This window comes from Capsicum annuum, chromosome 9 (genome assembly GCF_002878395.1).
Source record: "Capsicum annuum cultivar UCD-10X-F1 chromosome 9, UCD10Xv1.1, whole genome shotgun sequence".
Lineage (NCBI taxonomy): Eukaryota > Viridiplantae > Streptophyta > Magnoliopsida > Solanales > Solanaceae > Capsicum > Capsicum annuum.
The window spans coordinates 125502187-125512943 of NC_061119.1; the positions used below are offsets into that span (position 1 = coordinate 125502187).

General features: G+C 31.0%; 1 long non-coding RNA gene across 1 annotated transcript; it reads left to right on the forward strand.

Moving 5' to 3' along the window:
* Window positions 1-7026: 7026 nt before the first annotated feature.
* On the forward strand, window positions 7027-9875 carry LOC107841995. The gene is made up of 3 exons (XR_001665553.2): window positions 7027-7215; window positions 7645-7725; window positions 9501-9875. It is a non-coding gene; the product is annotated as an uncharacterized LOC107841995 (long non-coding RNA).
* Window positions 9876-10757: the final 882 nt, after the last annotated feature.

Genomic DNA, 10757 nt, shown 5'->3' on the forward strand with positions numbered 1-10757 from the left:
TTTTAATGTCTTTTATAATTCCCCTTTTATTAATTAAAGTGATATCTCTAATCTTAATTTCTCTTTTATTTGAGAGGTCAGAGGATATATAACGGCTGGAAGTTTTTCATCCGTGCTGCAGGTATTGAAGTAGATGACATTTTGTTCATCGATATAGCCAATAGTATCGAGCGATCTGTCTTATTAAATATTAATATAATCCCTATGTGAAGAAGTTTTTTGTGCATTGGTTTGAATGTTTTATTAATATTAAAGTCATAACTTTACTCTTTAGTTTTGATTTTCAATTTTCAGTTCCCATTACTAAGTTTTAATTTTCCTTTATTATCACTGCATTAACAACTGTCATAACAACACTCCTTATTTGGGTTTCGTATTTCTTTCTTTCTTTCTCTTTCTATGTGTTTATTTTTTGCCAATTAAATGTCTCAAAGCTGAAAAAGAAGTCATCTAGATTTACCAACCAAATCTTTCTGCTAGATTTTTAATGAGAAAGGTAAGAAAAATCCTGCAGACAGATTTGGTTGATTTTGTATGGGACTTGACAAAGGCAAACAATAGAGCAAAACCCATGTCAATGACAGCATGCACGCACACCATTATGACTGACTTTAACACTGTTCAAGGATTTTTGGTATAACCTAGGTGACATTACCATATCCAATACCTAGTATGGATTAGCTTGTAGGTTGCTAAAAGGGCGAAACAAATAATTTATTTCTTATTTAATTCTCCAACACAAAACCCTCACCTATTTGTATACATATATACGTATCCTCTTTTATTTGTGATTTTGTTCATCTTTTATCTTATCTTATAGAGTTTCCTTAACAACATTTCAAACGTCTCTTTTACACAAAAAAATGTCTTTCTCAAACAATGAAAATAGTCATATGGTCCGAAGAAGAAGACGCTATCACACTGTTTGGGAGATTGAGCTGCTGAAAGATGAGGTGAGAGACCTTAATCAGTGTATGGAATAGCTTAAGTAAGATATATGGGAGTTGAGGCATCATTTCCACACCTATATACGAAAGGTTAACAACGAGAAGATTGAAGAAGGTAGTGAGGCTGCTGAGGGTGTTGATCCAGCTGTTTAGGTTGTTGTTTATTTATTTTCTTTTTCATTTTTTTTAAATTATTATTTCTTCTTTTTCGTTGTAGGTTTGTTTTTCCAGTTCCACTTAACAAATGAATGTCTTCTTTTCATATTACACATTCCTTAACTTTATGCAAACAACAGAACACACAAGTTAATTGAAGGACTGCGATTTATATGAATTATCGAATATATTGATACAAATCGTAGATTAGGCATTGAATACATCTAGCATTGATTAGATTAAACTGAAGAAAATTATAAAAAAATGAAGGTTGTTATTCAAATTCCTTTCAAATTCATTTCTTATTTTCATTATTCAGGTATATGAAAAGTAAAAGTTGTCCAGATCAATCTATTTGTAAGTACGACTTTGGACTGAACAAGGTAAAATATTTTGTTGAAGCCAATCTTTATCAAACTAATTACAAAATAAATAACTTCTTTATAATTGAGTAATGAACTGCAACAAACAAATAATAAGCGTCTAACACAAACTCACTCCAAAAAAACCACTGAAACAAAAGACTATAAACTTTTTGTGTGACGCTTCAATTGAATGTGTTAATGTCCAAATCTTTAACTCTAAATGTCCTATTGTCCAAGAACAACTTCGACAAATGATTAAACATGATCGTACGATGGATGGCTTAACAAATACATTGATGAATACATTCTCACCTAATAGTCTTCCTTAATTGAACTAGGATATATGAAAATTTGCTTCAAATTATACTTGAACATGGGAGGAGAAAATTCAAAATGGAGGAACTGCGTGCTAATTAACTATTTAGTTCATATAAGTGCTAATTCATACTGCAACAAAATGTGTTATATAAAAGCCCTAATTATCCATGGTAGCATTCACTAAAAAAATGACATAATGTATAGTAGAGATGTCACTTAGAATGCAAAATAGTTATTTTTTCATTATAATAAATTTAGCGAAACCACAAATGTTTACTAACTTTATAATACGTTTACACCTGTCAATGCTTCCATTCAAGAAGTAAAAATAATGAATAAATGGATTCGACAGACCTAGATGGTTGGAACAATGTCAATACGCAATGCACATCAACATTGATTGCAACAATTCCAACAGTTATCACTAAAAATATTACATTACTAAAAATATTACATTATTATTTTGTACCTAGTAGTCCATATTGTAAAAATAATTCAAAATTAATGACTTGCGCATCAGTGTAGTAAATTAATAAAGACGATGTGGTGTTATTTGTGGCATAATTATAAATTGTACCTTTACACTTCAACAAAAAAAAATTTCTATGCAGATTTTTTTTCTTTTTCATATTAACAAGAACTTCTTCACCCCAATCCTAATTTGTATTTAAGGCCCAAGAAATGATCCATGAAGAATTTCACATATGCACATCAAATTAGACCTAAAATGAAGTCAATTTTAACAATCTACTTAGTTGGATTGAGCCCAAACAAAAGGTTCTCAAAATCGGGTCACAATAATAAATGGGCCCAACGAATAGTTCCCAAATCAGAAGGTCTCAAACCCTAATTTACTATAAAAAAATAAAAAAAAACTCAAATAAGTGAAATAAATGGGAAAGATAAAGGGTAAGTGGAAAGAGATAGTGGGGGACATGACAAGATAGGTGTGGGGAATGTTTTTTTTTTTAAAAAAAGGGTGGTTTTGAAATGGGAAGGGTAATTTGGGTAGGAAAAAAATGTGGAATATCATTACCACCCTCCCTTGTCACTTTAATTACAATAAAACCGCCCATAAAGAACATTTCGAGTCCTTTGAGTCAATTTAGGTTGAGTCGATTATAATTTCCCTATTTTTTTAATAGGTACTGCTAAAGAGACATGGATAACACAACACTTAAAGAATGATAACAGAGAAGCAGCTTATAGCTAGCCGTAGATTTTGGGGTAAAATTATAATATTAGTTTCTTTCATGTTTTGTCAACCGCCTTCTTGTTAGTTTATTTTATACAATTTATAACTATAGATCTAACCAACACATATCTTGCATGTATAATATTTAATTATTTAAAATTAAATAATTTTTTTTATTGTGGATATTTATATATATATTTAAAATCTTTTCTTACTTTTAAAGTCAAATGTAGACATTAAAAATTTGTGGACTCTACAAAAAGAGTTTTATTTTTGTTAGAGTTTTTGGGCTACTTTACCCTAAATCTAGCTTGGTGGCTACTCTACCTAAATCCTAAATTACGCCTATATAAAGGGAAAAAATATCCCTTTAAAGAGGCATCTCCAAGATCTCTAAGATCCCAAATATCCCACAAATTCATGAGATATTCATAAATCTCGAATATCTCAGTGGGATCAAAACCTCTCTTCTTGATAATCAAATACATCAAGAAGATCCACAAAACCTCCTTTCATGGAGATCAAATCCAAATACTCCTACGTTCGAGAAATATGCCACTAACGATCCTCAAATTACGGAGAAATCCATATCAAATCTTATGTTCGAGAAATACGCTACTAACAGCCCTCAAATTATAGAGAAAATTAAGAGAGATGAATCAAGGAGGAACAGATTTGTACTCACATCGTTTATCAATAAAATTATTGTTTCTTCATATTTTTATTTGTGGCTGAAGTTTATTTTCCATGAATTAAATTATGTTGAACACAAACTGGCATGCCCAGTGGGACCTAATCTGCCCTTCATCTCTTCTCTCATAAATCAACTATGCAAGTCCGTAGCCGCAAAATCGTAAAGATCAAAGCGGTACTTTAAGACTCATCTTTGAGTTTCATCAATTCTACACTCTGACAAGCCTTGAAGTAGGGGGCATCTGTAGACATTGAAATTTTGTGGACTCTACAAAAAGAGTTCTATTTTTGTTAGATTTTTTGGGCTACTTTACTCTAAATCTAGCTTGGTGGCTACTCTACCTAAACCATAAATTACGCCTATATAAAGGGAGCAAATATCCCTTTAAAGAGGCATCTCCAAGATCTCCAAGATCCCAAATATCCCACAAATTCATGAGATATTCATAAATCTCGAATATCTCAGAGGGGTCAAAACCTCTCTTCTTGATAATCAAATACATCAAGAAGATCCACAAAACCTCTTTTCATGGAGATCAAATTCAAATACTCCTACGTTCGAGAAATACGCCACTAACGGCCCTCGAATTACGGAGAAATCCATATCAAATTTTATGTTCGAGAAATACGCTAATAACTACCCTCGAATTGTGGAGAAAATTAAGAGAGAAGAATCAAGGGAGGAACAGATTTGTATTCACATCGTTTATCAATAAAATTGTTGTTTCTTCATATTTTTATTTGTGGTTGAAGATTATTTTTCATGAATTAAATTATGTTGGAAACATCAAATTTTTTACAAAATCATTAATTACATTTTTATTAACTAATGAAATAAGTATTAGTTGTCATTAATTTTACTGACTTCTAATAAAGAAAGGTCTTACTATAAATATATTTAATAAATTTCAACTCTTAAATTAGAAAAAAACAATAGTGAAATTCTGATGAGATTTAATAAAAAAAGGTTTTACCATTAATATATTTAATTAATTTTCAACTGTTAAATATTAAAAAAAATAGCGAAAAGATGATTTTGTGTAAACAAAATACTTTTTAAGAAAGACAAAAAGTTAAAACAACATGCCGTTCACACTTTTAATATATTATTGATAAGTGTTTCTTTAACCATTCTGTTGTTTGCATAATTATGGATTCCTATATCCATGTTCAACTTAAGATTTTCTATTTGGTTGACAGAAAAAAGGTTGGATCTATTTGGTTGACAGAAAAAAGGTTGGACAGTTTTTGAAAGGGCAAAAGAAGTTGGTTAGACCTCACCAGATCTCAACAATATGGACGCACCTCAAGAAACAATTGTTATGAGCCTGGATTTGGTACATAACAATTAGAAAAGTCGGCCTTTCATACTCAAATTGATACTCAACAATCAACAACTAATGGGCCTGATATTGTTGATGATGAACACCTAGTATTGAAGCCAAAAGTCATATCATAAAATGATATATTGTTGACCATTAGGAAGAGTAGAATAAGGCCACAAACCAATGGTAGAAGAGTTTAATTTAGTGGAGATGCAAACGGGGTGTCAATACCAAGAAACTTGCCTTACTCATCAACAAAGATATCTTGGCGAGGAAATAAAGTTGTTACAGTCACACAGTCACGAGACGAAGAAGTTAGGAAAAACTTATCAAGATGATCGCAAGAAAAGGATGTAATATGAATGTTGTTTCTATTTTATGACGCCTAGATATTTTAATAGTTAAAGTTGGTTGACAAGCTATTTTTGTTATTGCATTAGTTTAACCTCTAAATGATTATTGAGTATTTTGTAGTAGGATAGCAATTGATGTTAAGTATGTTATTAGTTAAGTGTTTTGTGAATGACAAGTATGTTATTGATGAAGCCTTCTGGTGAGATTTAGTATGTTCTTCGTTAATTATATCTTTTCTAGTATTTTTGAGTTGATTTTGTTGATGTTTTTGGATTTTGGAGGTGAAATTGGTTCATTTTTATGTCTGCAGGTTTGTTGCTCTAAAATTAATCAAGCTACCTGTCTAGAAGGAAAATACGACAATAATTTTAGAACATAGGGAGTACAGTTCATTTTTATTTAAATATCTTTAACAATTTGTAAAAGTTACAAAATTAATCCTAAACAAAATGAAAAATTTAAATTGAGAAAGTGAATTAACAAAATTTAAAAAGTAAAACAACAATAATTTTTTTTTTTGACAATGAACAACAACAACAACAACAATATCAACCACAACAAAGACCATCTTGAGGGATATATATAAATTTTTTTTTGATAATGAACAATAACAACAAATCAACCACAGCAAAGGCATCTTACAGTTTTCTGTAGAATTTGGGATATATGATCATGAAGAAAAAGAAAATGACGAGAGATCCTTGTGGCTGTGGGAGTGAAGACATTAATGGTTATGGCCATGACAACCATGGATGGATGGGGCATGAGGGTGAAGGGTAGGGTTGGGTGATACGCTCAAATTACACCTCTCTTACGAAAGAGTAAGCGGTCGCGGTCACTACCAGAAATTCGCTATTTTTCGACTGAAAAAAAGTAGTCGCAATTTTCTGACTAATTCGATCGGAAACTTTACGTTTTTATTTTTATTTTTTATAAAATATTATTCCGATACTATTTGTGACTACAACAGTCAGAATGTTTAGTGGTAAATTGCGGAAAATGTATATATTACGACTACTGTAGTCGGAAATAAAAATAATTAAATAAATATATTACTAAATATATAATCAGATCCTTATACGAAAATTAAATAATTATTTAAATAAATTATTTAATATTTATTTTCGACTACTGTAACCGAAAAAATAAATAATTAAATAAATATATTATTAAATATATTTTTAGACCTTTATACAAAAATTAAATAATAAATATATTATTAAATATATAATTAGACCCTTATATAAAAATTTCAAAATTATTTAAATAAATTATTAAATATGTATTTCAGACTATTGTAGTCGAAAATAAAAATAATTAGATAAATATATTACTAAATATATAATCAGACCCTTATACAAAAATTAAATAATTATTTAAATAAATTATTAAATACGTATTTTTGACTACTGTAGTCGAAAATAAAAATAATTAAATAAATATATTACTAAATATATAATCAGACCCTCATACGGAAAATTAAATAATTATTTAAATAAATTATTAAATATGTATTTTCAACTACTATTGTCAGAATATAATAATTAAATATATAGTATATATAACTGACAATTGTAGTCGGAAATTTTAAATAATTAAATATATTAAATCACTACCCGACTGAAGTAGTCGAAAATTTATATTTAATATAACCTAAACACACCACATCTACTTCCCAATTCTCTCTCACACTCTCTAAGCCGTCGTTCTCTTTTTAAGCTAGGACTCTCTCAAAAATTGGCGACGGTGGAGTGATAACGGTGACAGTGAACGACGGTATTGAAGGTATAATTTCACTGAATGACGATATTGAAGGTCAATCAAGAAATTCCCATCTTTACTCACATCTTCACTGATTTGAGGTAAAAATTAGTTCCATTTTCTAAGTACTACACTGTTTCTCTTGTTTGGCTGTTTGTCCCTTATCGTGTATATTTTGCTATTAGGAATTGGGAGTTAGTATATTTATGTGTTTCACCTTACAGTTGTTTGAATCCCTATCCAATATTCTAAACCTCACTAGGGAGTGACTAAATTGCCAAGTTGATAGAATTTAAACTGATAATCTCATAGTTTTGGTGATCCACAACATGAACCAAGTATTTCTGTTAGTAAAATAAAACAATTCTGTATCTGGCTTATTTAGTACTGCTAAACCCTCCGTAGGCCCACAGGCAAAACATGTAATATTTGTGTTTTTTGCGATATGTCGATCATCAGACGCTGTTGTTTTGAGGCTAAATCATTTTTGTGTTTGTTTTACTTACTCTTACCTTTTCGTAACCCTCAAGGTGTGTTGCTGCAAAGGGTGATGAGCTGCAGCTGGCAATAAATTCGCTAAATACTACCGTGCACTTTGCCCTGGTGAATGGGTGAGTCATATGCTTATTAACTTGTATATCGGTACTTTTCAAGAATTGAGTTATCTTGTAATTTGTGGTGTGTCAAAGTTCATCGATGTTCCATTTCTCTTTACTTCTCCCTTCCATTCCTTGTGTCCTTTTTTATTCAAATTGATCAACATGGTTGGTGCCTTATAGGAACTTTACTTGCCTTTGAAAAATTTATGAAAGTTTAAGCCATTATTGGATACGAGAGGGGAAAGAGTACATATGATCCTTATGTTGGGATTCTCTGCCTCTCCAAAGTACTTATCCTTAACTCTTCAAACAGTATGTCATGAATATGTTAAATATTTTGCTCATTAGGCACATATGTATGCGATTCTAGACGAACCTTTTCCAGTTTGAAACCAAATGGAGCAAAGAAGAGTCTCTCTGGCGTAAAAGCTACTGGGATCTTACGTTTTCTGCTCTTTATATTTTCAGCTATTGTCCATTAAGGTGAATTTTGTCATCGACAGACAAGATTAGTGTAAATTTTGTCAAATAGAAGAGATATTAGGTTGTGTGCATGAATATTGAGCAGTTTGTTTAGTGCCTTCCTATTGCTCCCTCTTAACACGGGAGAAAGGCTAGGTGATTAAGTGTGTCATGACATCCTCCTGGAATATATCCTATCCTCGTACGTTGGTATGCCAAGTCTCAAACTTTTCATCAGTTTGCGTATTAGATATATCCTTTTTTTGGGGACAACTTGCATACTTGGGAGTTAGGTGGCTCTCAAAGGATTCTAACTCCACGAGGTAGGGGTAAGGCTGTGTACACTCTATCCTTCTCAGAACCCGTTAATTGGATTTACACCATGTATGTTGTTGTCGTTCTAAACCAAAGCATGTTAAAATGACTCATTATAGGCAATATTGGAGTTAGTGCAACTATATCTACAGTGAATAAGACTTAATCCCAACTACCTGGCATCGCCAAGACCCTTTCTTCTATCATGTTATATTTTTAGCTAAGTGAAAGGCTTTATACAGTGATTTTATTTGCCTTTATTTTGTACCAACTAACCTATGTGTTTATTAGTCCTTGGCACTTGAAAAAAATAGGTAGGGGTAAGTTATGCGTACACTCTATCCTCCCCAGATCTCGTTTACCTATAGTGCTTTATGTTTATAGTGAATGTACTTCTGTTCTTAGTTCTTCAGTATCACATGAGATAATTTCTAAGTTCAGAAGAAGCTTAAAATCTAGGAGTTAATTCCTCAAATGATCACTCAAACTTAATGAATTTATCTAGTAAAGTCATGTATCTTTTTTTGCTCCAACAAACTTACTCAAGTTCGTACATATACATTATAAAGTAACAATGGCTAGAAAACTACTTAGAAGCGAGTTGAAATGGTTTTGAATATAAAACCACATACCATCCATACCATGTATCTTAGAAGGTTGGGTGACAATTAGGTAACTCACTCTTGATAATCCAGAAGAGCTCATCCATTCATATAAGTATCTACCAGACAACCTCTGCAGTACAAGTGTAGATGCACGAGTTGAAGTTTGGTTCTTTTAATTGCCAAGCCAAATTAACGTTGTGATACATAGTATGCTTTTGTTTGTATCTACGCCTGTAGTTGCTTGTTAGTGGTGTTTCGATGTCGTCTTCGATTTTGGATAGATAGTTTATAGTATTACCTTGTGGGTGTCGTGTGTTCATTATTATCATCTGTTCAAATTTGGTATATTTTGGGTATTTCTGTGTATTATTTGTATGTAAGATTGAATTTTATTGCTCCAAACAGGTATGTAAGACAACCTCAATGCAATTTTTTATATGTAAGCAAGAGAGTGGCCTTTCTACATTGAGTACTGCCACAAGTAACAGTTTCACTGGCATTTGTCTCCACCACAAAGTAACCCGTGAAATCAGGAAGTATCAGCACAATAGCAAAGGTAAGGTCCTACTTGGGATTGAGGAAAGTTTCATCAACTGCACCAACCCATGAAAAGTTATCCTTCTTCAAGAGTTCAGTCAAAGAACTGCGAATGAGGCCACAATCTTTTATGAACTTTCTGTAATATCCCACCAGTTCAAGGAAATCCTAATAGTTCTTATGCATTGTCCCGGGTACAACAACTACGAATATCACTACAATAAATTGGAACTTGTATCCGAATACTCTTTTCTGGAATCTGAACTACAGTAGATACTACAACTTGATTAAAGTAGTCGGAACAATAATTTTTAAATAATATATATTAAGTTTATGACTGCAGTAGTCGAAAAAATTATAATAACTAAATAATTATTTATTACATTTCCGACTAGAGTAGTCAAAATAAATTTAATTATTAAATAATTATTTATTAATTTTTTGACTACAGTAGTCAGAATAATTATAATTATTAAATAATTATTTAGTAAATTTCCGACAACAGTAGTCGGAATAATTATAATTATTAAATAATTATTTATTATATTTCCAACTACTGTAGTCGAAAAATTTTTAATTATTAAATAATTATTTATTAAATTTTCGACTACCACAGACGGAAAATTTATAATTATTAAATAATTATTTATTAATTTTTCAACTATAGTAGTCAGAATATTTATAATTATTAAATAAATATTTATTAAATATCCGACTACATTTTCGACTATAGTAGTCGGAAATTTCTGACTACAGTGGTCGAAAATATTTTTTCGATAAGCTATATTTTGACTACCATGAAATAATCGAAAAGTAATCGAAACTGCCTTATTTTTTTACCACATTCCGACTACATTAGCCGTCAAAAAAATGATGTTTTATAGTAGTGTGTCGAATATATAACCAAACTAGGTTGGGGTCGAATCCCACAGGGAATACTATGTTCACTAAGTATTGTGGTTGTTACTGGACTGTTGATCAAAGGTTTCGAGTTAAAAAAGGGGTTTGATTTGTAAATTGTATCTTGCTATTTGTAATAGAAAGTGTTTCAGTCAGTGATCCTTATTGCAAATAATAATTTAATGAGAGTAGACAAACTAGAGTTATGGTTATTGAGATATTCCA